The sequence below is a fragment of the Anabrus simplex genome, chromosome 1 (genome assembly GCF_040414725.1).
Source record: "Anabrus simplex isolate iqAnaSimp1 chromosome 1, ASM4041472v1, whole genome shotgun sequence".
NCBI classification, from domain to species: Eukaryota; Metazoa; Arthropoda; class Insecta; order Orthoptera; family Tettigoniidae; genus Anabrus; species Anabrus simplex.
The window spans coordinates 1171403546-1171431394 of NC_090265.1; the positions used below are offsets into that span (position 1 = coordinate 1171403546).

General features: G+C 41.2%; 1 protein-coding gene across 4 annotated transcripts in view; it reads left to right on the top strand.

Moving 5' to 3' along the window:
- The window catches only part of LOC136858159 (hemolymph lipopolysaccharide-binding protein), a 163313-nt gene that overhangs the window by 80170 nt on the left and 55294 nt on the right, over nt 1-27849 (top strand). For 2 of the 4 annotated variants that reach the window (XR_011017604.1, XR_011017605.1), the window contains exon 2: nt 5660-6355. The gene's annotated coding sequence lies outside the window, so the exon portion shown is untranslated. Of the gene's footprint in view, nt 1-5659; nt 6356-16581; nt 16645-27849 lie in introns of those variants that run through there. The other 2 variants (XM_068225435.1, XM_067137497.2) reach the window with 2 other exon arrangements.

Consider the following 27849-nt stretch of genomic DNA (forward strand, 5'->3'; position numbering starts at 1 on the left):
AACTGGGGAGTATGACCAGTACCTCGCCCAGGCGGCCTCACCTGCTATGCTGAACAGGGGCCTTGTGGAGGGATGGGAAGATTGGAAGCGATAGGCAAGGAAGACGGAAGGAAGCGGCCGTGGCCTTAAGTTAGGTACCATCCAGGCATTCGCCTGGAGGAGAAGTGGGAAACCACAGAAAACCACTTCCAGGATGGCTGAGGTGGGAATCGAACCCACCTCTACTCAGTTGGCCTCCCGAAGCTGAGTGGACCCCGTTCCAGCCCTCGTACCACTTTTCAAATTTCGTGGCAGAGCTGGGAATCGAACCCGGGCCTCCGGGGGTGGCAGCTAATCACGCTAACCACTACACCACAGAGGCGGACAGGCCTAATATCACTCAACTGAATTAGGTTTTAGGTCGCAGATACTTTTTCCTGTAGATGGCGCTGCTTGCATTAAAGGTGCGCAAGTGGAATTCATAGAAAATAAAGTGCAGCAAGACTTAATAATGTACATAAAATCACGTTTTAGCAAACTGCCCGCTGCGATAACGAAGTTGGAAGCTGTAGGTCTCAAGGCCCCACACCGCTGGCTGCGCAGAAGCGTGTGACTGGGGAAGACATGTCCATGCGCGTACCGCCATGTTGCGGGCGCTCCTCAGCTTGACGCGGAGATCGTATGGAATTATTCATGCTTTAACTTACATTTCGCACACATCAAAACATTCGTCTTATAAAATTAATGACGGCCTACACCGACTACCGTGTACACACGCAATATACATAATATCAAGACTGTGGTAATATTAAAATATACTTCTGTATAAAAACTGAACAATCTACACAAATCCTTTGGATAGCCTATAGGTGGCGCACTTAAAAAAGAAACATTTAGAACACTGAAATATACACTACTACAAAAATACACTAGCGGTGCCTCGAAAATGATCATGTCGCTCACTTTAATATAAGGGTCATGTTTGTAACTGATGTGATTGAACATTGTACGTATGGCAAAAAGACCAGATTCAAAGGACGAGAATCACGTGGCAATCTGTCTCTTGAGAAACCTAGGATCAACAATTATTTAGCTTCATTGAAAATGTGAAGACATGTTCAAAAAGCGGTCTACAACTTAAGTATGATTACATATCGTGAGATAAAAATTACCTGTCTCTCAGCAGACTGGAGAACACATAAATTAAATATTTACAAACTCCTGTACCGATAACAATAATCTTCAATATCAACAAAAAGGAAACTTGTGAAATACAATCTTTCTATGAAAGGTACATAGCTTATGATTCCTCTCAGATGAGTCATTGCAGCAAGTTTTACTCAATTAACTGAATAGATTGTTTAAAAAGTACATGACTGCAGAAATCTTTCTAAAACAATCAGATACATGCTTTAACATTTTCTGAATATGAAGTGCCGTCTCTGCGGTGTAGGGGTAGCGTGTCTATTTCTTACCCGGAGGCTCCGGGTTCAATCCCCGGCCAGGTCAAAGATTTGTACCTGGATCTGAGTGCTGCTTCGAGGTTCATTCAGCATACGTGATTACAATTGCGGAGCTATCTGACGGTGACATAACGGCCGAGAGGATTCGCCGTGCTGACCACATGACACCTCGTAATCTGCAGGCCTTCAAGCTGAGCAGCGGTCGCTTGGTAGGCCATGACTTCCGGGCCTGTTGTGCCATGGGGTTTGGTTTGGTTTGGATATGATATAACGTAATTGGATGAGTAGAAGTTAAATGATCATGTTTGTGTGATTTGAATTTAGGTAAATGCTGCCTGACATTCGTTACAATGGTGCTAGTCTTCTATTGTATATTTCTTAAAATGAAATTAATGTCTAGTGTTAGTTTGAGTTTCTCTGCGTGGTTTAGGCTTAAGTTTTATTTTTTACTATTTGCTTTACGTCTTATGGCGACGATGGGATAGAAAAGGCCTAGGAATGGGAAGGAAGAGCCCGTGGCTTTAATTACAAGTACAGCCCCGGTATTTGCCTGGTGTGAAAATCGGTAACCACGGAAAACCATCTTCAGGGCTGCCCACAGTGGGTTCGAACCCACTATTTCCCGGATGCAAGCTCACAGCTGTGCGGTCCTAACCGCACGGCCAACTCGCCCGGTTAGGCTTAAGTAAGAATGTTATCATTTAAGATGTAAAACCCTCCTCATAATATTATCTTCTTAAATATTACTGCTTTTACAAACTCATTCTGAATTAACATTATCTGAGCACATAAAAATTGCGTTCTAATTTTTCTCTAACATGAGCACCATGATTTACACCAGAAAGAAAATAAAATGAAATTGAAAGTAAAGCACTTGCAAACAAACAAAATTAATATCATAGTGAAAAGTTAATTTGATTAGCGTTTTCTAATGCAGACTAGGATTGACAAGATTGTAATGACTAATGAGCTTTGTTTAGACTTTATATTGTCAGATTTTTCTGGAATAGCGTATTAACAATTGTATTCTTTTATTATAAAGCAAGTGGGAAAAATATGATAAATTAAGACATACGATACTAATAAATCATTTTTCAGATAATTGATAATTTAAAGCGATAGCTTACCCTAATATTAGAAGGTTTTATCAAGTTGAATCAATCATATCTTACGGATTCTAGGCCCAGGTATATCAAATTTCTGCTCACATGTGAAAAGAAACCAGATCCCTTCTGATAGCAGTCTGTACAAATGAAGGCTGCACAAAAATTCACCCTCGTGAATATCTTTCCATTCCACAGGTAATGCCTAACTTTAGGCCTAATATTGCCGATCAGTTTAACTAACGTAATGTATCAGCTCCCACATTCCTTGAAAATATTTGACAATATATTATCACTCCGTCACATATAATACCAAACCAGATCCACTAACAGGCATGATTCAAATCGAAAACATTCAAGGGTCTGTAAACATTACCACATGCTAGCCATGCATTCGAAGCTGAAGCGCCCGCAACATGGCGATGCGCGAAAGTGTTCAATATTCCGCTTAGCATCAGCGCGCTCTGTGAGTCTAGATAAGTAATATTAAAGTCTTTGGTAGGTCTACCCCTGTCGAATATATAGCAGTTATTGAAGACGTTCAAGTGTGTCTGCAATCATCGCAGGGCAGCTGCGGCAGCTAGAGATGGACTGAACAAAGTCATTCGTTCAAATTCTGATTTTGAATTCTGCAAGCTTGTAAAATACTTGTGGTGAAAATGCAAAATACGTACAGTTTGACCTCACTTTGTCCCAAATGTCTTCATTTGAGTATGCAGCTGTCACTTCTTGTGACGTAGAAAAATAATTTTCTGTGTTTAAGAACATTCTGACAGATAAACGGATGAGCTTAAGTCAGTCAGTTACGAAATCTTTTTCCAAGCATCATACTATTCACTGTTACTCATGGGAGGTAGTCTATACCGTAATCGTCTTCGAATTCAGGAAATCTGTTAGGGAATCTGTTGGGAATGTTTCGGTAATAACCTGGAAAGGCTTGGTCAGTGGCATAGAAACCTTTCTCGCCTGTAAAAGCGAATCATAGAAAGGGATGTAAAATAAAAATTAATAGAGACTTGAGTAAATCAGATTAACGTATTGTAGATAACAGGGAATCACTACACAGATGGAAAGAAAATTTTGAAAATCTTCTGAACCTACAAGAAAATTTTCCTACTGAAGTCCGGAACGACCGAGGAGAACAATGATGTCATTGGAATTACGCTCGAAAAAGTGGAAAGGATAAACTACACTGCCATAAAGCTGCACTGATAGATGAACGTAGACCTGAAATTGCGATATATAGTGTAAAGGCAGGGATGAATGGCTTTCAGAGAGGAATAAGTTGGGCATGGAATGTTAACAAGGTACAGTATGATTGCACCTATCTGTTAGCAAGGGAACATGAAGGTTTGCAACATCTATGAAGGTATTTCATTGATCAGTATACCAGGAAAGGTGTTCACTGGAATTTTGGAAAGGAGGGTGCGATCAATGGTTGAGAGAAAGTTGGATGAAAACTAGTGTAGTTTCAGACCACACATCAATATTCGACGAGAGGATTGGAGAGTTATATTTATGCTTCTTAGGTCTAGAAAAAGGCATATGGCAGAGTATGTTATCCATATGGGTAATTATGGAATTAGGGGTACATTATTGCAGACAATCAAAGATATGTATGCTGACAAGCAGGTCGCAGTGAGAATCGATAGTAAAATGAGTTCTTGGTTCAAAGAAGTAACGGGGGTTAAACAAGATTGTACTCTTACGTGAATCAGCTACTGAAAAGTATAACGTGACAGGGAAGGATGTAGTAAGCAGTCTGACCTGTGTTGACGACTTGGTCTTAATGGTAGGTTGTACAGAAAACCTGCAATCTAATATCTTCGAACCTGAAAATTGGTGCAGCGAGTAGGATGAGAAAGCACTTCCAAGATTAAAGGGATGCCAGGACTCAATATCAGATCGTACAAAACTGGAACAGGTAGATCATATCATATTTTTAGGATGAGCATTCTTCCAGGATGGTAGTATAATAAGTGAAATTGATTCAATGTGCAATAAAGCTAACACAATGAGATAGCAGTTGTGCTCAACAGTATTCCGTCAAAAAGAAGTTAGTTCCCGAACGAAACTACACCGGTCTGTTTTCAGTCCGACTTTGCTGTACGGGAGTGAAAGATGGGTGGGATCAGGATATTTTATTCATAAGTTAGAAGTAACACACATGAAATTAGCGAGCATAATATAAATAGGTGGGAACAGTGGCAGGAAGTTACTCGGAATGGGGAGATATAATCTGTAAGGAATGAACTCGATGGGTGAAGCTGTACGCATGAACTGGCTTTGTAGGTAGGGTCATGCGAGGTGAATGGACGAGGATAAGTTATTTAGAAGAATAATGGACTCGGTCATGGAGCGAAAGAGGGGCAGAGTGAGACAAAGGTGACGATAGTTAGACTCAGGTTTTAAGAAAATTATAGTATGATAAGAGGTGTAAAACTAATCTTGATCCTTTGTAGCAAATAGAGCATTTTAGGGACTTATAGTTAATTCACAGAGACTTGAAGACTGAACGCTGAAAGACATAGCAGTCTATAATGAAAATGTATGCAGCACGTGTTTCATGTACGTACTGGTCAGTAAGTTGTGTGGCCTAAAGTAACGAGCGCTTCTGAAAGTAGATTTTCTGTCGAAATTCCCGATGTGTCGGCAACCTCTCTGGACACCTAATTTACTGACCGTATGTAACTCAAGCACGTTATATGTATGTATGTATGTATGTATGTATGTATGTATGTATGTATGTATGTATGTATGACCAAAATATGGTTTCCGATTGAAATGGCTAAATAAAATTCAGGAATTTTATGTATGTGTGTATGTTTGTATACATGACGGAGAATGATTTCTTGGGATTTGAACATATGTCTTGATATCCAATCTCAGAATGCGATGGGACTGATAAAACTGATAAAACCTGGCGAATGAAAACCCATTCATATTAGAGAATGTTCCTTTCAGAGGTGGAATTCCACTTATGAAATTCCCAGCCTTATTGTGAAGCGTGTGTTCGCTCGTTCGGGTAAAATGTAGAATGTTTACATAAGTCTTTCATTTCATGATTTACTGGAGCAGTTACAGCGTACTATATTGCCTATCCGTATATTTCAGATCAAGGAGTACTGGTGAACGATCTACTGCCTTCTCCAAATATCTGACGAGCTCTAGTATAGATGCCACGTGGAAACTAATCCTGGACATCACATTCATAAGTGCTGCATTCGGAGAACACAACACTTCAAGGTGGAATGGGTACCCATTGTCTTCCACCTTGTTTTTACTGAAGTACATAGAATGTAGTGCTGTACTTTCAATGTGAACATTAAACTGCAGGTGAGGCAGGGAACATCGTACTTAAAACATTTGGCTGTTATGGGAATTGTATGTGATATCAGACAGCAAAAACGAATGTTTTTAATGTTTTAAATGATCTTAGAAACATGAGGTTTGTTGAAGATATTAATATCTGCACAATATCGGCTTCGTCTGTTCAATAGTCTTCATTACGGTATATTACATTTTGAATATAATATGTATTTATGACAGTCAACACTTTCTAGAAATATTATGAACAATGTCTTAAAGATATGAAGTACGTTTATTCAGATTTGTAAAGAGGTATATATTATAATAATAACTGTTTTAAGTATTTAGTTATTTATTCTTTGTCTGGAAACATATTTATTAAATTTTACCTACTCCCCGCATGTAAAATATATCTTGAGTCACTATGGTTTCTTCTTCAAAGTAGCAGGCGGACTGTGCTTACAAACATTCGGGGGTGAATTTATTTGTTCAATTTTCGAAACTCCCGTCTTAACTTCATGCCACCCTACACTTCATCAAAACCAGTGCTGCATTACTACACGTTTGATGAGTAGCTATATGCGTCTTGTGGAAGCTCAATATCTTCACAATAATTCTTTATTAATTTTGTATTCGTATATCATTCATGACCCCATAAAATTGACAACATAGATTTATTTAACTGCAGAAACTAGGAACATGTATCATTTCATGTATTTTTTTCCAGTTTGGGATAAAAATAAAAATGAAATTTTGATTATTATCTTAGCAAATATTGTGAACTAAGCACATGATTTATTTTTACAATTTGCTTTAAAGAAGAATATCTTGGCTTGACAATCTTAGAGGCTGGTGCAATATGTCATCAGTTGAACTGTTCCGCTCTGCCACAAACAAGACGAAAATAGCCATCATGATCGCCAACATCCGAAACGGATAGGCACCGAAAGAAGAAGAAGAAGAAGAAGAAGAAGAAGAATTTGCTTTACGTCGCACCGTCACATATAGGTCTTATGGCGACGATGGGATAGGACAGGGCTAGGAGTGGGAAGGAAGCAGCCGAGGCCTTATTTAAGGTATAGCCCCAGCGTTTGCCTGGTGTGAAAATTGGAAACCATGGAAAACCATCTTCAAGACTGAAAGTGGGATTCGAACCCCACATGCTTTACCTCTCATTAAAAAACCTATATGCAGAGCATGTGAAGATAAAAACTCATTAAATGATATAAGTATAATTGAAATAAGAGCTTCGTAATTTGCGAAAAAATGATATTATACTATGATACTATCATTATACTGACCTCTTTGTAAGTGCTATTACAGTTAAGACATCTTTTCTACAATAATCTTAATTTTGACGCTTTTCTGTATCTATTTTTAAATGTTCGTAATTAAAACGCGAAAATATTTTTCAGTATTTATTCCGATTTGACTTGAAATGTCCCGTATGCTATTTGATTCTGTGTTTTCTCTCAAAACATAATGGAAAATGTAGGTATATTGATAAATACAGCAATTGATGTAGACAATTTAGTAAGAAAATATTTTAATTTTGGACTTAATATAGAAATTCGTTTTCTATGCAGCTTTATTAATCTAACTTTGAACTTAAATAGAACTTCGTTTCTTATACAACTTTCTAACGTACAGCATGGATTTCACGCTTGGCGGGTAATAGGCTGAAATTCACAAGCAAAACGTTGGAATGATCAACTGAATCTAAAATGTGCTTAACATGTTAGGTGATTTGCATTGGAACATTTTCTAACGAGTGAGATCTTCTACAGGCCTAAAATAAAAGAGAGCAAGAAAGAAAAATAGTAGAATATAACAAATCCATTTAATGTCTTGATACTTAGCTCTTTTGGTAATAAAATTCGACACCAGATTGAACTCTCCTAACTTTACGTACCCTTGTTAACTTTATTATTAATATTTGTAAACAAAAAGACAATGAGAAAAAAATGTGAAACAATAATATAACAAATGTTGGATGGTTCAAGGAAAACTTGCAATATACCAATTGTTTTGTATAAATTTCTATGTGATGGTGTTATAAATACAATGTTAAGCTAATAGTAAGTCATTGTACCACTCAGCTACAGTCAATCGTAGTGTTAAGGATTTGGATTAAGTTCTGAGCGAGTTTATGCGCGAATGTGTAGTAATTATTATTTGCGCTACTTGTACTGGGACTTCTTTAAAGTTGTATTTTGTACATTTTGTGTGAATTCCTATGTGATTGATTGCAATTATTTTAACATACCCATAAGTAATATTTTATTTTGTGAGTGTTTAGTTTTTCTATGATTGTTTTTGTCCTCTTCTTTCGCTTTCATTTAACGTCTTGTTTGGATATAGCAGTGGCGGTTTCTGGTATAGCGCAATGGAGCAATGAACCTCCAGTTTATATCAAACTGTACTCAACTACGTAATTTTCATAACTTCCTTGTCAATCTCGAAGCTCTTGCTAAGTCTCTCTATCCGTAATATACTCGTACTGGCTTTCAATTCATGTGAGCTGCGCAAGGTCTGTGGCTGGATACTTGTCTGGAATGAACCCCCTTGCAAAGTCGATCTCTCCGTCCGTACATAGGCGAAGGGAGTAGCGAGGTGCGGGGGGACGAAAGTCAGCACTAAGGCAAGACCAGGATATCGCAGAAACGGATCTCTGTTCTTTACGCATGCGCAATAGGCCACTGTCTCAAGACTAGCTAGTCGTGTTGTTGGGGTTGGGGTATGTGCCTGCCATCTGTTGGCCTTACGGGAATTTGACTAGGCAACAGAGAGTAGTGCACGTAACTAGCGCTAGTGTTGAAAAGCATCGTTACTACCAAAAGTCACATTAAACTGTCAAATTCCAATTAATATCTTGTCTCAAATACATCATTACTTACTAAACATCTATTCATTTGCCTTCTTTGGAATAATTACCTTTTGGAGAGAAAACTCAAAAATCATTGAGGCAAAGAATAGCGGCAAGGTAATACCAATGAAAACATTTAAATATAGTTGTTACTATTCCCATGACATCGGAAGCAGAAAGGTGTTTCTCTACCCTGAAGAGAATAAAGACTTTCTAGCGCAGCACAATGACCGAGGATAGACTTATTGCTCTTGCTATGTTGTCAATTGAAAGTTACTTTGTTCGAGACTCTGTGCACTTCAATGAAGCAGTTATTTCTTATTTTGCATGTGGTAAAACTCGGCATGTAGGCCTACCGATTTTCTGCTCCTCTCGTATTTGATCACATTTCTAGAACTTATGTCATCTTAGTTTAGGAGGTTACGGCCCACGATGGAAGAGAAGCTGACTGAGAGGGGGAGTGGAGAGGTTGGGGGGGAGGTAATTTTTTCTTCTTTTGAACCCCCAGGGATGAAAGTCACGCGCCGCCACTGGGATATAGATTCTCTTAATATATTTTGTTTCCATGTAATTCTTCCAGTTGTACCTTTTGTTGTTGTAATGTGTGTTATAATAATATTGGTATATTTTTCAACTAAGAATTGCCACCGGGATATCGCGTTATCGCAATGTATTTTAATAACAATTATAATACTGCTAATAATAGTAATAATAACGAGGTTAATAAATATAATATTATTTGATCATTTCGATAAAAAATCACGAAGCACAAATCCAATGGTTCATCGAAGCTAAACAGGGTATGGCTGGGCTGGGTATCACAAGGAAATAAATATTATTTAGAGTAATTTTCAGAAAAAAGATTAAGGAGTTTAGGGGTTCCACGAGAAAGAGAAGAAGCAAAGGAAATTAGTCTGGACCGAGGCCGACGAGAAAGACAGGCCATGGCCCGTTAAAGTCACGTGACGAGACCAGTTCCAGTAATGGTAGAGTGAAGCAGGTTATTACATGTGTTATTGCGGTTTTATTGCTAGTTTATTGTGGATTATGGAAGGAAATAATATAGATTTGTTGTTTATGTGAATATGCTGGTGTTGCGCAACAGTTCCTTACATTTATAATGTTGTGTGCGGAAGTGTAAAAAAAGTATTTATTTACAAAAATGTATATATAACCTCAACGTTCTTCACTTCATTCATAAATGTTGGGCTGTAATACACATTAACCAGTTTCATTAGCAACATTTTATGTAACTGAGTGTGCATATCTATACTGCAGTAAGAGATTTGTCATCCAAAGCTAGTAAGAGACACTGTGTTTCATTTACTTTCTAACTGAATAGGGTGGTTCCAAGATAACTTTCAGGAAGGGAGCATAATTTAAGTATTAAATATGATGCTGAAACCACGTTGTAAATAGCTTACAACAGGCCTACCTTTGATCCTGGATAGGAATGTTATTGTACACATAGGCTTAATTGTACATTAACCATTAACATTATCTGAGTGTGCATATCTTTACCTCAGTAAGATTTTTAGTTTTTCTTCAACCAAGGATAGTAAGAGACACCATATTTCATTTGATCTGTAGTTCAGTAGTGTTCTTTCAGTAGGTTGAAATGCGCTAAAATGTATTTTATTTACCACGCTACGATAGTCTCTCGCGTGAGCCTGGGGATGCATTCTCTACAGTAAGACCGGCTGAGTCACGTGATATTCAGTGTATGACGTGCGCGCCGCGGCCTGTCTTTCTCGTCAGCCTCGGTCTGGACGGAGACAGGAAGAAGGAACGTAGTGAAAGAATGAAAAAATACTGGTAAGACAGACAGGCAAGCAGAGGAAAATAATATGAAGTTATTTCGCGTGGTCCACAGCTGGCCAAATCTCACAATTAATAATAATAATAATAATAATAATAATAATAATAATAATAATAATAATAATAATGATAATAATAATAATAATAAGGGTTCGGATGTTTAAGACCTCTAAAAATCGAAGAAGTATGCATGCAAATATACTCTCAAAATAGCTAAATATGACCCAAAAATGGAAAGTATGACCAAACACGTGTACTACCAACAAAAGGCATTTGCCACTAGTTCTTTTATATAAAACTAGCAAATGTACCCGTGTTTCGCTACGGTATTCAACGTTGTATGAAATGATAATGAAGACGACACATACACCCAGCCTCCGTGCCAGCGAAATTAACCAATGATAGTTAAAATTCTCGACCTTGCTGGGAATCGAACCCGGGACCCCTGTGGCCAAAGATCTGCACGCTAACCATTTAGCCATGGAGCCGGTCATTTAGTAACAGTAAAAAAAAAACAAAAACAAAAAAACACACACAAGTACAGGTCTCTTCCAGATGACGAGCAATATGCAAGGCCCTTCGCGCGCATAGTTAAGCTCACATTTCGTTGATAGTAAGTGTAATGGTTGTCCATTCTTCTTCTCGCTACACTTATACTAACGATAAGTACTCTCTCGCTACACAGAATAATAATCCTTCTTTCAATCTGTTTACCCACCAGGGTTGTTTGAGAATTGCAAAACCACGGAAACCAATCAAGCACATTGTACTTATTTTGTGTATAGTCCTATAATAATAATAATAATAATAATAATAATAATAATAATAATAATAATAATAATAATAATAATAATAATAATAATAATAATAATAATAATAGTGTTTCTTTCTTTCTCTTTCTTTCTTTCTTTCTTTCTTCCTTTCCTTCTTTCTTTCTTTCTTTCTTTTCCGTTTCTTTAAAAATGAGGATTTTTGCTAACGAAGGACAAGGGCCATGAAAGACTCCCTAGACCTTGAATGCTCTAATACTGTCGATGTCAGAAAAAAGCAAGAGTTGACAAAGGGAGGTTAGGTAGAATAGATAAAAGTGCTAGTTGCTTTACGTCGCACCGACACAGATAGGTCTTATGGCGACGATGGGACAGGGAAGAGCTGGGAGTGGGAAGGAAGCGGCCGTGGCCTTAATTAAGGTACAGCCCCAGCATTTGCCTGGTGTGAAAATGGGAAACCACGGAAAACCATTTTCAGGGCTGCCGACAGTGGGGTTCGAACCTACTATCTCCCGAATACTGGATACTGGCCGCACTGAAGCGACTGCAGCTATCGAGCTCGGTATAGATAAAAGTAAGGAGCCTGATATGATTAAGTAGATGCAATGCAGGACTCAGCTACGCGCCCCGTAGTCGACAACCCACGCCTCACCTGTTAAGCTGAACTGGGGTCTTGTAGGCGGATGGAAAGATTTTTTTGCTAGTTGTTTTACGTCGCACCGACACAGATAGGTCTTATGGCGACGATGGGATAGGAAAGGCCTAGGAGTTGGAAGGAAGCGGCCGTGGCCTTAATTAAGGTACAGCCCCAGCATTTGACTAGTGTGAAAATGGGAAACCACGGAAAACCATCTTCATGGCTGCCGACAGTCGGATTCGAACACACTATCTTCCGGATGTAACCTCACAGCTGGGTTCGATTCCCACCTCAGCCATCCTGGAAGTGGTTTTCCGTGGTTTCCCACTTCTCCTCCAGGAAAGTGCTGGGATGGTACCTAACTTAAGGCCACGGCCACTTCCTTCCCACTTCCTTGTCGATCTTTTCCAATCTTCCCATACCCCACCAAGGCCCCTGTTTAACATAGCAGGTGAGGCCGCCTGGGCGTGGTACTGAACATTCTCCCCAGTTGTATCCCCAGACCCAATGCCTCACGCTCCAGGACACCGCCCTTGAGGCGGTAGAGGTGGGATCCCTCGCTGAGTCCGAGGAAAAAACCAACCCTGGAGGGTAAACAGATAAAGAAAGAAAGAAAGATCTCATTTTAAAGATGAAGGACCAATCTATCTAGCAACAAGAACCTGGTCTCGGGCTGGCAATAACAGCGCAATTTTGAGGTACTAAATTCGCCATGCCGCACGGCTAAGAATTAGTGTACCTCTGGACTCCAACGTGGTAGGGTGTCATGCGAGGTGTCGTCCGATATGTCAGTAAGTTCTTTCTAAATGTATACGATGGAAACGAAATCGAATAGATAACAACTAAGAATACTGTGGTGCGCGGAAGTGAGAAAAGTATCTTTCTTTCCCAAAATGTCGAGGCACATGGACCCTAAATGGCTCCGAAATTATTGAAATATCTTTCCAGAGGGTAGAATTACTTACCAGAATTCCAAGAATTCCAAAATCACAAGTGTTGAGCGTCAAAAGGCTCATCAGGAACCTCTCAAATTTAAGGCGTCTGAACGTCGTGAGGTGAGTTCCGCGCTACTGGAGCCCCAGTCAAGCACATCTACTGCTCCACTGGTGGAAAATGATTTAGAACTCATCGATGAGGATACTGATCACCATGGTGATGATAGAGACTTCCGATCGAAGCTCCCAGGACTCTATGTGGTGCAAATATAGATATAACATTCGCCCTAATACTTACGTAGATCTCTTTCCGTATATACACTGACTGACAGAGCAAATGCAACACCAAGAAGGAGTGGTTCGAAAGGGATGAAAGTTGGGGAAAAAATAGAGACGGCACGGACGAATAATTGATGTTTATTTCAAACCAATATGCAGGTTACACAATGCGCACGGCATCGACTCAGTAGAATGTAGGACCACCGCGAGCGGCGATGCACGCAGAAACACGTCGAGGTACAGAGTCAATAAGAGTGCGGATGGTGTCCTGAGGGATGGTTCTCCATTCTCTGTCAACCATTTGCCACAGTTGGTCGTCCGTACGAGGCTGGGGCAGAGTTTGCAAACGGCGTCCAATGAGATCCCACACGTGCTCGATTGGTGAGAGATCCGGAGAGTACGCTGGCCACGGAAGCATCTGTACACCTCGTAGAGCCTGTTGGGAGATGCGAGCAGTGTGTGGGCGGGCATTATCCTGCTGAAACAGAGCATTGGGCAGCCCCTGAAGGTACGGGAGTGCCACCGGCCGCAGCACATGCTGCACGTAGCGGTGGGCATTTAACGTGCCTTGAATACGCACTAGAGGTGACGTGGAATCATACGCAATAGCGCCCCAAACCATGATGCCGCGTTGTCTAGCGGTAGGGCGCTCCACAGTTACTGCCGGATTTGACCTTTCTCCACGCCGACGCCACACTCGTCTGCGGTGACTATCACTGACAGAACAGAAGCGTGACTCATCGGAGAACACGACGTTCCGCCATTCCCTCATCCAAGTCGCTCTAGCCCGGCACCATGCCAGGCGTGCACGTCTATGCTGTGGAGTCAATGGTAGTCTTCTGATCGGACGCCGGGAGTGCAGGCCTCCTTCAACCAATCGACGGGAAATTGTTCTGGTCGATATTGGAACAGCCAGGGTGTCTTGCACATGCTGAAGAATGGCGGTTGACGTGGCGTGCGGGGCTGCCACCGCTTGGCGGCGGATGCGCCGATCCTCGCGTGCTGACGTCACTCGGGCTGCGCCTGGACCCCTCGCACGTGCCACATGTCCCTGCGCCAACCATCTTCGCCACAGGCGCTGCACCATGGACACATCCCTATGGGTATCGGCTGCGATTTGACGAAGCGACCAACCTGCCCTTCTCAGCCCGATCACCATATCCCTCGTAAAGTCGTCTGTCTGCTGGAAATGCCTCCGTTGACGGCGGCCTGGCATTCTTAGCTATACACGTGTCCTGTGGCACACGACAACACGTTCTACAATGACTGTCGGCTGAGAAATCACGGTACGAAGTGGGCCATTCGCCAACGCCGTGTCCCATTTATCGTTCGCTACGTGCGCAGCACAGCGGCGCATTTCACATCATGAGCATACCTCAGTGACGTCAGTCTACCCTGCAATTGGCATAAAGTTCTGACCACTCCTTCTTGGTGTTGCATTTGCTTTGTCAGTCAGTGTATATCACTTCTCAATATGACAGTCTCGTTGCACATCAACTTGATCTTGAATATGTTTAAATTGTTTTAATAAAGAAATATAGACACGACAGTACAATTTCACACCCATAACGACTAAATATTTCATGTGGACAATACATATTACGCGATATGTACCCTACGTCACTTCGCCACAATCCCGTTCGAATGTTTTGTTAGAACTGTTACAAACACAGCAGTGAGACATTGATTTGTTATGAATTATATTTTTGCACGAACTAGAATGTTGGTAGTAATATTATTTCATTTTCAAATTGAAATAACAATACATCGAATTGTTCGTGTTGTCGACAGTCGAGTAATAATATGGTTTACCGAGCTCGATAGCTGCAGTCGCTTAAGTGCGGCCAGTATCCAGTATTCGGGAGATAGTGAGTTCGAACCCCACTGTCGGCACCCCTGAAAATGGTTTTCCGTGGTTTCCCATTTTCACACCAGGCAAATGCTGCGGCTGTACCTTAATTAAGGCCATGGCCGATTCCTTCCCACTCCTAGCCCTTTCCTGTTCCATCGTCGCCATAAGACCTATCTTACCAGAATTCCAAGAAGTCCAAAATCATAAGTGTTGAGCGTCAAAAGGCTCATCAGGAACCTCTCAAATTTAAGGCGTCTGAACGTCGTGAGGTGAGTTCCGCGCTGGTTGCCGCTGCACCGCCGCTGTTTCTGAGCTCGCCTGTTATGCTACAAATTGCGTGATAGAATCAGGGCACAATCTATTGATATTTAAGAATGATTAAGTAGGAGAACACCTATTGGGGGTTTTATACGACACGTCAAAAACCGCCCGTCTGATTCAATATGGTAGCCATTCAGTGTATCTTAAGATTATCAGCATTATATTCGATCGAGTCGACACACGTTTCACGGTATGTCTAGGAAATTCAATAGTTGAGATATCTTTCCTGTTATAAAATAACAATAAATATCACATTATAACGTATTATCTTCTTTTTGTATTTGAACAGGAAATAATCACTAACTTAGTAATGTACAATAGGTTCATTGTGATGCAGTGATGTAAAGCAACAGGCCATGAAGTGGGTGGTAAAGGAACTCTACTTCACAATAGCCAGAAAATACCTTATTTTAAAACATTTTGTACAATTTGGTTTACGTCCAACCGACTCAGATACTGTAGGTCTTATGGCGACGATGGGATAGGAAAGGCCTACGAGTGGGAAGGAAGCGGCCATGGCCTGAATTAAGGTACAGTCCCAGCATTTGCCTGGTGTGAAAATGGGAAACAACGGAAAACCATCTTCAGGGCTGCCGATAGTGGGATTCGAACCCGCTATTTCCCGCATACAACCTCACAGCTGCGCGCTCCTAACCGCTCGGCAAACTCACCCGTTCCTCTTAAAACGTAAAACTGGTTTAGAAAACGCGTGGTTTTTATTGTGGTAGCAGAAAAAAATAGGTTTTCCTGACACTTTTCCGAGCGAAATAATTTTTCATCGTGTCAATGTGTCTAGTACGAAACCAAAGCAAAGTATGAGACAAAAATAAATCAGTTACAGTTAAGAGGATAAACATACAGACTTTTCACGCCCTATGATTGAGGTTCGAATCCCAGTGGCTACATGATGGAATTTTTATCCGTAAAACTGTAGTGTAGGGAAGGTCGAAACCCAACATGAACCATGTCAGCAAAGGTGAACTCAGAAGTAACTGGAGTAAGTTGAATATATCCCAGCATGTTAACTTATTTGTTGGATTACTATGTTCTTTGTCTCTTATAAACTGAAGAAGCAGTGAAATAATATATAAGTTGAGCTTGAAGGGGAGTTAGGCAGTAACACGAAGAAATGAACTGACGTGGCTGATCTGTCAGCGAGCTCATAGCGCCAAGTGCTAATGCATTTACCAGAAGGCAGTTTGACGCTATATAGCGATGGCTGTTGGTAGAGAACTCATTTTTCCTACCCTGTACTCTGAAGCACACGACGACACTAAAGACATACAAGGACTACATAGTTAGATCTCGTAAGGTGAGTGAAATACTGCATGGCTGTAACAAGAAATGTTAATATCTCGGTTCCAGTTCAAAATATGCTTAACGTTGCTTGTAAAACCAGAAGAATCTGAAGATAATTAGACTCTAGCGCTGAGTAACACTCTCATATTCCGGCCCCGCCGTGTAGGGGGCAACGGGGCAACGCGTCCACCTGTCACCCGGCGGCTCCGGGTTCGATTCCCGGCCGGGTCAGGGGATTTGAATTGAAAATGCTTAATATCCCTGGCCCAGGGACTGGGTGTTTGTGTCGTCCTTTCCTCACATTCAACATTCTACACTTCCGCAGTTACACTTACACGCAGGTTCCTATCATATGGTGAAAGTAGTGGCAAAAGATCTGCAGAGGTCGACGCCACGACCAAATATCATTAAAAAAAAAACCACTCTCATAGGTTCTTACGAAATTGGTCAAGGCTGGAATCCTATCCGAATACATGTGGGATTCTTGAAATGTGAAGTGACATCTACGTCGTTCATAGTCCGCGTAAAACTAGAGGTGCGTTGGCTATATTCATGCTTTAGCGGACACGTAAAACTATAGACAGACTTGCTTAATTCCCTGCAGTATATCACATTTCTTCCGGAATACCACATGTATGGTCAATATCTAACATGGAAACGGTACCAGACTGATTGTAATCAAACGTGGTAAGGTGATGAATTAAGACATCGGAACATCGCTGCACTCCTGTCGTTGTTACATCGGCTGTCCGCATCATAGCATAATGAGAAATGTCTAAGATTTCACACTAAATAATATTTTATTTATTTATTTATTTATTTATTTATTTATTTATTTATTTATTTATTTATTTATTTATTTATTGCCCCAGAGGAGTGCGACAGGCTTCGGCAGCCGGCACAATTCTCATCCTCGCCGCTAGATGGGGACTTCATTCATTCCACATCTGACCCGGTCGAATGACTGGAAACATGCTGTGGATTATCATTTTATTTTTCAAACATACATACACACATGCATACATCTTCATTATAGACTGTTATGCTTTCAGCGTTCAGTCTGCAAGACTGTGTGAATTTACTATACTTTTCCAAAATCCTCTATTTGTAACTAGTTCTGTTGCCTCGTTTAGTTCTATACTTCTTATCCTTAAATCATTGGAATCTGTGTCTAACCATCGTCCTCTTGGACTCCTACTTCTCTTACCCACCATAACAGAGCTCATTATCCTCCCAAATAACCTATCCTTTTCCATTTGCCTCACATGACGCCTCCACCGAAGCCGGTTTATGCGTACAGCTTCATCAGTCGAGTTTATTCCTAACAGCCTTTATCTACTCATTCCGAGTAATCTCCTTCCATTATTTCCAAAGGTCTGTTCCAGCGACTTTTCTCGGTACTTTTATGTCTGTTACTTCTAACTTATGATTAAGATATCCTGTGTCCAGCCAACTTTCACTCCCGCAAAGGAAAGCTGGTTTGAGAACAGACCGGTGTAAAGGTAAGTTTCGTCCGGGAGCTAACTTCTGACTGAATACTGTTGATAGCAACTATGAGCTCACCGCATTAGCTTTGCTGCACCTTGATTCAATTTCACTTACTATACTACCATCCAGGGAGAATACATATTCCAAATGCTTGAAATGATCTAAAAGCAAAAAAAGCAAAGTCTTCTCCGTACAGGCCATGAAGGCCCTGGGAGGGGTGGAAGGTAAAGGCTTCCACTAACCGTAACCTCGGCACTTGATGGGGTAGAGCGGTTAGCTCTACGCCCGGCCGCCTTTGCACCCAGGAATTAACCTGGTACTCATTTTTGGTGTAGGCTGAGTGAATCTCAGGGCCATATGCACCTCCGGAAGTGGAAATCTCATTTCTTAAATTTTACGACTTCCTGACGGGGATTCGAACCCACGTCCTTCCGGGCGAACCGACACGCCTTTACCGCCTCGGCCAGGCAGGCCCCCTTGAAATGATCTACCTGTTCCAATTTTGAATTCCCAACCTAAGCGTCTTCCCTACTGACATCACTTTAGTCTTGAAAAGGTTAATTTTCATATAAAACTAATTGTACCTATTTTCAAGTTCCAAGATATTAGAGTGCAGGCTTTCAGCACAATCTGCCACTAAGATCAAGTCGTCAGCATAGGCCAAACTGCTTACTACATTTCCACCTAACTGAATCCCTCCCTGCCACTTCGTATCTTTCAACAGATGATCCATGTAAACTGTGAACAACAAAGGCGAAATATTATAGCCTTGACTCATCCCTGCAAGTACCTTGGACAAAGAAATTATTCTACCATCAATATTTTCACTGCTGCCCAAATATTGTCAGCATAAATGCCTTTGATTGTTTGTAATAATCTCAATTTAATATAATAATACCCCATAACGCTAACATATTTTCCTTCGATGCTCTGTCATTTGATTTCTCTAGATTTACGAAACACAAACATAACAGCCTATTCTTCTCGTAGCATTTTTCAATTACTTGCCGCATACTCAAAATGTTTTTTTTTAAAGTTGCTTTACGTCGCACCGACACAGACAGGTCTTATGGCGACGATGGGACAGGAAGGAGTTAGGAGGGGGAAGGAAGCGGCCGTGGCCGTAATTAGGTACAGCCCCAGCATTTGCCTGGTGTGAACATGGGAAACCACGGAAAACCATCTTCAGGGCTGCGGAAGTGGGGTTCGAACCCACTATCTCCCGAATACTGGATACTGGCCGCAATTAAGCGACTGCAGTTATCGAGCTCGGTACACTCAAAATCTGGTTTTCATCCAACTTACTCTCAACCATCGATCTCACCCACCCTTATAAAATGCCAATGAAAATCTTTGCTGGTATATTGATCAATGAAATACCTCGATCCACCTCCGTGGTGTAGTGGTTAGCGTGATTGGCTGCCACCCCCGGAGGCCCGGGTTCGATTCCCGGCTCTGCCACGAAAATTTGAAAAGTGGTACGAGGGCTGGAACGGGGTCCACTCAGCCTCGGGAGGTCAACTGAGTAGAGGTGGGTTCGATTCCCACTTCAGCCATCCTGGAAGTGGTTTCCCACTTCTCCTCCAGGAAAATGCCGGGATGGTACCTAAATTACGGCCACGGCCGCTTCCTTCCCTCTTCCTTGCCTGTCCCATCCAAACTTCCCATCCACCCACAAGGCCCCTGTTCAGCATAGCAGGTGAGGCCGCCTGGGCGAGGTGCTGGTCATTCTCCCCAGTTGTTTCCCCCGACCCGAAGTCTGAAACTCCAGGACACTGCCCTTGAGGCGGTAGAGGTGGGATCCCTCGCTGTGTCCGAGGGAAAAACCGACCCTGGAGGGTAAACAGATTAAGAAGAAGAAATTCCTCGATAGTTGTTGCAATCCTTGCTGTTCCCTTATTTATAGATAGGTGAAATGATTGCTTTCGTCATTACCCTCCAGGTTTGGCTTTTCTCTCGGACTCAGCGAGGGATCCCACCTCTACCGCCTCAATGGCAGTGTCCTGGAGCGCGAGACATTGGGTCTGCGGATACAAATGGGGAGGAGGACCAGTACCTCACCCAGGCGGCCTCACCTGCTATGCTGAACAGGGGCCTTGTAGGGGATGAGAAGATTAGAAGGGATAGTCAAGGAAGAGGGAAGTAAGCGGTCGTGGCCTTAAGTTAGGTACCATCCCGGCATTTGCCTGGAGGAGAAGTGGGAAACTACGGAAAACCACTTCGAGGATGGCTGAGGAGGGAATCGAACCCTATCTACTCAGTTGACCTCCCGAGGCTGAGTGGACCCCGTTCCAGCCCTCGTTTCCTCGTACCACTTTTCAAATTTCTTGGCAGACCCGGAAATCGAACCCGGACCTCCTGGGGTGGCAGCTTATAACACTAACCACTACACTAGAGAGGCGGACTATTTATCATCTTCAAGCGTAATTTCACCAATTTCCCAAGAGCTCGGTTGTTCATGATGTCACCAGAAATAATTCTTTTTACATTGACAAGATTTTCAAAATTATACATTCTACCTGTCCAATGTTTCTCTGGGTCTATGAGGAGTTAATCTAATTTACCCAAAGCACTGTCCGGCTCCATGGCTAAATGGTTAGCGTGCTGGCCTTTGGTCACAGGGGCCCCGGGTTTGATTCGCGGCAGGGTCGGGAATTTTAACCAAAACCAAACCAAACCCCATGGCACTACAGCCCTTGAAGGGCCTTGGCCTACCAAGCGACCGCTGCTCAGCCCGAAGGCCTGCAGATTACGAGGTGTCGTGTGGTTAGCACGACGAATCCTCTCGGCCGTTATTCTTGGTTTTATAGACCGGGGTCGCTATCTCACCGTCAGATAGCTCCTCAATTCTAATCACGTAGGCTGAGTGGACCTCGAACCAGCCCTCAGGTCCAGGTAAAAATCCCTGACCTGGCCGGGAATCGAACCCGGGGCCTCCGTGTAAGAGGCAGGCACGCTACCCCTACACCACGGGGCCGGCACTCGGGAATTTTAACCATAATTGGTTAATTCGTCTGGCACGGGGGCTGGGTGTATGTGCCTTCTTCATCATAATTTCATCCTCATCACGATGCGCAGGTTACCTACGGGCGTCATATCAAAAGACCTGCACCTGGCGAGCCGAACTTGTCTTCGGACACTCCTGGCACTAAAAGGCATACGCCATTTCATTTCATTTACCCTTCCCTTTCTAAGGTTGTTTATTGCTGTCCAGAAAGGTTTCCCTGCCGCTTGACATAAACTTTCCATGTTATTACCAAAATCTTCCCATGACGACTTCTTGGATTCAAAAATTATTTGCTTCGCTCTGTTTCTTTCATCCACGTACGAGGTATAACTCCCTGCCCGAATGTCCTTCTTTGGTCCCATTTCTGATACGCCTTCCTTTTACGGTTACAAGCTGCCCTCACTTCATCATTCCACCAAGATGTTAGCTTTTTCCCATCATTACATATAGTTTTTCCTAGGCATTTCCTTGCTGTTTCTATTACAGCTTCCCTTTATGCCACCCATTCTCTTTCTATATCTCGAACCTACTTACTGTCTACTGTTTGTAACTTTTCACTAATCATATCCATGTACTTCTGACTAATATCCTCATCCTGGAGATTTTCTGCCCTTACTCGTCTGCAAACAGATTGCACTTTCTCTATCTTATACTTTTTGATACTTAGTTCAGTACAGATCGGCTAGTGGTCTTTATCATAAAAATGCCCGGAAAACCCGCACATTCCTACCAGATTTCCTGAATCTGGTGCCCCTTCCTTCCCATGTGCAGCGTTAATAATCTTATGCTAGAAGAATGTACTCGTAACTGTTAATCCCATACTAGCACACAAGTCCTGTAAAAGCTTCCTATTCTTATTGCTTTCCATATCTTTCCCACATTTACCAATCACCCTTTCGTATCCTTCAGCTCTATTTCTAACTCTCGCACTGAAATCGCCCATTAGCACTATCCTTGCTGTTGATCCTGACTACGATGCTAATCGGTGCTTCATAGCACTTGTCAACTTCATTCTCACCTCTACTCTCACATGATACAGTTCTCGTCGTAATTGCTCCAGAAGCTAAATCTACGCGCATCATTCACTCATTTACGTTCTAACAGAAACTACGTTGCGTGCAATAGAATTCCTGATGTATAGTGTATAGTCCTAACCCACACTCTGCCGTTCCCTTTTTAACTCCTCTTAAGAGCACTTTATAATCTCTTCCCGATAATATTAATAGCTCCTCGTCGAATTCCATTTTGTTCGCCAAGTTGTTTCCAAGGACTCTCTTGCTAGTCGAATGGAAGTGGGACTCCGTTACTCCCATTGGTTCCAGACTTATTTAAAACGTTCTGAGCGTGCTCGGTGAAAATTCTGTGAAGCAGGATGCTACGCTACTTACGCATAGTTCCAGTGAGAATATCTCCTCTAACAGGTTAGGAACCACCGGTGAATTGTATAGTCCTAGCTGCCTCAGCACTAGGAGGGCCATAACTCAGAATATGTCCAAGACACCCACTCCTTTTCCATGGTAAATGGTATCCCGACTCTCAGGACCACTTACTAGGTCACTCAGCCCTTGCCACTAGGACGTGACTACAGTAACCCACACCATGCAGCACATATTTAATTAATAATAATAATTGTTACCGTGTTTTTGTGGTAGTTATGCGTGAAAGAAGGTGCGGGGTGGTGAACAGGTCTCAAGCTATGAAAGTAAAATTAATTTAAAATTTAACAAGGTTATATTTTCTTTTCAAAATAAAGAAATAACAAACATGGCAGGTACAGAGTAGCAAGTCAAAAGGGTAGTTAAAATATTTACAGAATTTGGGCTTCGAGCCCTGACTTCACAATGCTTGGGCAATCAGCCCAACCTTACTTCAAAATAAGTATTAACAGAGGGGCAGAAAACCCCATTCATGCTCAGGAGCACTTGCTCCAAATTACACCGAAAAGCCTCCACGAGGCATACAACACTCAATTTTCGAAAAAGAGCCACTCGCTCTCAACTTTAAGCCTCTCAAAGGCCACACCAAACTCCACCTTCAAGTTGTCCTCACTGGACATAAACACAGGGGTAAAATACCCAACCTACTGAGGTCTATTAAATGAAAAGGGGTAATTACATGACCTCCAAAATAACAATTTGAGAGGAGGCGATCTGCACTCCTAATACACTTTGTTTTTAAAACCTAATCTGGCTCTAGGCCACTAATGCAAGGGCTAATCCCATACTACAGAGGTGACTTTAGAAAAGAACAATTTGTTTTACGTTAACTAAGAATAGGTTGAGAAAAATAAGTTCACCTCAAAACAATATGATTGGGAACTCGAGAGGGTTAAGCACTCTCTATCCCGATATGCAGTTTAAAAGAGGGAATAGATACAAGTTCCTTTACATTTTAGGGAAGGTTACATAATGGAAAAACTTCGGACCCGCCCCGAGAGTTAAACTGCTGAGCAAGCAAGAAAAGAAGTAATTAATCGGCCATTACCTGGTTGTTGACTGTCGCCGAAGAAAGAGGCGCTTCCCGCCCCCTGCTATGTACTTTACACACTGAAAGATGGAACAGAAGTGGCCCGGAGACCCTAAAATCAGCAGTTTATATTCTCTCGCGGAAGGTTCGAGGCGTTAGGGGAATGAAAACACCCTCCCACAAACTCTTTATTGGGTAGGATACAGCAACATATTCAAGTTGGGGGAAGATACATCTGATTGGTCAGAAATTAATAAAAGAAATTCGGGATTGGCTAAATACAAAACAAGGGGAAAGAGAGGGGTATACAGCCAACTTAAACAATAACAGAAAGAAATTTAACAAGAAACAAACTTTTGAACTAAAAATTTCTCCAAAAAATAGTTCTTTCACTCCGCACTAGGGTGCACTATTGTTGATCTTCAGTAGTGTCCTCTAGAAGAGAAAGTTCACACTTCTTACTACAAGCAAAACAAAAATACGTCGAAAATGACACAGTTCCAAAACTCTAAAATTTCCACGTAGTGACATCTTCTGAGAAATTTGAAAATTAATACCGTCAATAAAGTTCAGACTTCCTCCAGCAGAGGAGTTTCAATTGGCGCACATTTTAAATTAGCGGCGTGGAGGTGTACCGCCCGGTACAATAATAATAATAATAATAATAATAATAATAATAATAATAATAATAATAATAATAATAATAATAATAATAATAATAATAATAATAATAATAATAATAATAATAATAATAATAATAATAATAGTCCGACTCATTAGTTGAATGGTCAGCGTTGAAGCCTTCGGTTCAGAGGGTCCCGGGTTCGATTCCAGGCCGGGTCGGGGATTTAAACCGCCGCTGATTGATTCTTCTGGATTGGGGACTGGGTGTTCGTGTTCGACTCAACACTTTCCTCTTCATATTCAGACAACACACTACACTATCAACCACCACAGAAACACGTAATAACGATTACATCACTCCATAGAGGGTTGGCGTCAGGAAGGGTATCCGGCTGTAAAACAGGGCCCAATCCACATGTGCAACACATTTCGCACCCACGACCCCACACGTGTGGGAAAATCGGTAGAAAAAGAACAAGAAATAATAATAATAATAATAATAATAATAATAATAATAATAATAATAATAACGTTATTGGCTGTACACCCTCATTAACAATTTTTACGGTTTCCGGAGACATTGAGGTGCCAAAATATTATCCTACAGGAGTTCTTTTATGTTCTGTAAATATACCAACACGACGCTGCATATTTGAGTTCCTTCAAATATTACTGGACTGAACCAGGATCGTTATATTCTATTCAGTGTGATCAAGAATACCATCAATCATTTGAAGAACAACAGAGCCCAGGAATTGATGGTATTTTGGGTGAAATCCTTAAAGTGATGGAAAAGGAGGGCATGCATGTCATGTCAAAAACTGGTGAATGGTCCAAAGACTGGACAAGATTTTTGCTAATACCTCTTCACAGAAAAGGATCAGTTGGGGAGTGCTCCAATTATGGTACTATTGCATTAATACTCTATGCTTGCAAAGTCCTGGTTTAGGTGATAAATCAACTGCTAAAACAATTCCTGGAACCTCACAAGGAAGGGTACCCAAATGTTGTCGCGCACATTTTCAATCTGTATAGTGTGTAGGATAGACAATATTGAAATATGCATAACTTGCAAATTTCAGTGGCTATGGGCAAGCAACATAGGAGCTACGAGCTGCCAAATATAGACCATGAGTACACATAAAGTCAGAAATCCTCGTGTAGATTAGTCCAAACGTGGCTGAGTATTGTAGATAGGCCAGCAAATTAATTCAGTAACATTTACATACTGGAAATTAAATACATTACGCACCGATGGCAGTTTGAGTACAGTAGACATGATGGTCGATAAGTAATGCGTTGTCTAGACATAAATAATAGTGAGCATATTGAATGAAGGCAAGCTGAAAGTCATATTTGAAATATTCCTCTTCCAAATCACTCTCGAAACAGTATTCGGAAGGTGTCCGAAATTATCCTGGATGTCCATCGGTGTAATCACATTTGAAGAAATCAAATCGGACCAATTGGTTGAATCCATTTGCCAAAAATTGGATGTACACAAACCATCGAATGTGAAGAAAGTATTGTCTTTGCCATACTTTGACTGCGGACGATCTGTGATGATCCGTACCATGCTCTTGAATGGACGGAGGAAGAAAACATCCGCTGGTTGTACCAATCCAGTACATTTTGCAGGGATCAGCTTCTTGTGAAATTCAACATCTTCTGGAACTGTCTCATTATATAGAGCAGCAGTTTCTAACCTTTTCAGTCTTATTACCCGTATGACCTATCTGGGAAACCGATTCTACCCCCCTCCCCTACCAACCATTAAAATGTGATCGAAGAAAACAACACATGCATCCAAATAGCCTTTATTATTCATAAAATTGCACAAAAATGTACGTAATCACAATTTCAATGTACTTTCTTAATTAATTGACAGTTAAAAAGTGTTCTCCTCGCGTAGTCCGCGATATTCTACTTTGGCTGACATCTTCATTTTTAAATATTTCATCATCAGTAGAAAATGGTCTTAATATCCAAGAAACTTGGACTGACGATTGTCCATGTCCAGAAAATATTGCTTGAGTGAGTCTATTACTGCAGATAAATGGTGAATCACGGTATTTTCAAAAGTGATTTCTTTTTCAGATTCGTCATTTACCAATTGCTCACACAGTTGTGTAAACATAGATACATCGCTAACTTGAATTCTGCGTTGGTGAAGTTCCAATTTACGCAGCAAACTTGCAAGTCTATCCTGTGCTATCAATATATTCGTCATATTTCGTTGTAATGAAATATTCAGACTGTTAATTTCACTGAAAAATTCAGCAAGATACGCCAGCATTTCGAAAAATGTTTTACCTTTTATGTTTGAGTACAATTCGTTTTCCCTTTGTGTTGTCTGGTTTTCGAGAAACAATCCTATTTCTTCAGGGAGCTCATAAAATCTGCTTACGTTTCCTCTCGACAACCAGCGCACCTCTGTGTGGTACAAAAGACCATTAAATCTGGCACCAACTTCATCGCTCAAAACGTTGAATAATCTGGAATTCGAAGCCCTGCCACGAATATGATTCACAATTTTTACTACGTCACTCAACGTGCTTAGTAAATCTGAAAGAAGCGTCTTAACAGCCAAAGCGTAACGGTGTATCAAGCAGTGATAGGATAAAACTTGAGGGCCAACTTGTTTACGAGTGCTTGAAATCCAGAACGAATGCCCATCTGTACAAACGCCAACTAGCTTTGACCTGTCCAGTCCTTTTTCCTCAATAAACTGTTTTACCTCCGAAAACCGTAGACGTAGTTAGTGGGACGTAAAGCCAATAACATTATTATAAACTATTTTAGCGTTTTGAATACGTCTTCGCCACGAGTAGTGGTGGGCAAAGACTTGAAAAACTAGTGTTCCTCTTTTACACGGTCACCTTTAATGTACCGAGTAAACATCAGTAATTGCGAACACGAAGCTACATCGGGTGACTCGTCCGAATGCAGCGCAAACATAGAACTTTTTTAAATTTCAGAAATAACGGTTGCCAAAATGTCGTTACTCATCTCTAAAATATGATTTTGAACTGTTGTGTTGGAAAGTGATATTAGATTAATCTTTACCACGTGTTGCTCACCAATAACGAACAACACCACAGCGTACAAACAGGGTTTGCTGAGTTCCTCCCCTATAGTGTGCGGTTTCCTGTTCATACCAATGCGATAAGCAATTTGATACGAAGCTTGAAGACACGATTCAGTTGCCATTTGTACATTTCCTGTGAAATCCAATCGCGAAGGCTTCAGAATACTCTCTTTTCTCTTTAAAAGCCAACGTCTTTACCTGCGAACTCCTCATCAACTTTGTCGAAATGTTCTTTTAGTTTGCTCAGTTTCATACGCTATGCACTAAGAACTTTATTACATATAATACACAGGTTTTTTTTATATATTCCAGTCAAAAATACTCGTGAAAACCCATTATAGAAATGTTTCTTTATACGAGCGTTTTTCTTGGATGTAGAATCTATGCCATCTAAAACAATCGTTAAACACTGTTACGAAATGAACGGACAATAGAAAAATACGTTAACTAGCTACTACAAGCTAACGACTTTTATTCTGTCGTTCACAATATTGCATAAAAATAACCTCATGATGCGAAATAATCGGCTTACTAATAACGATATT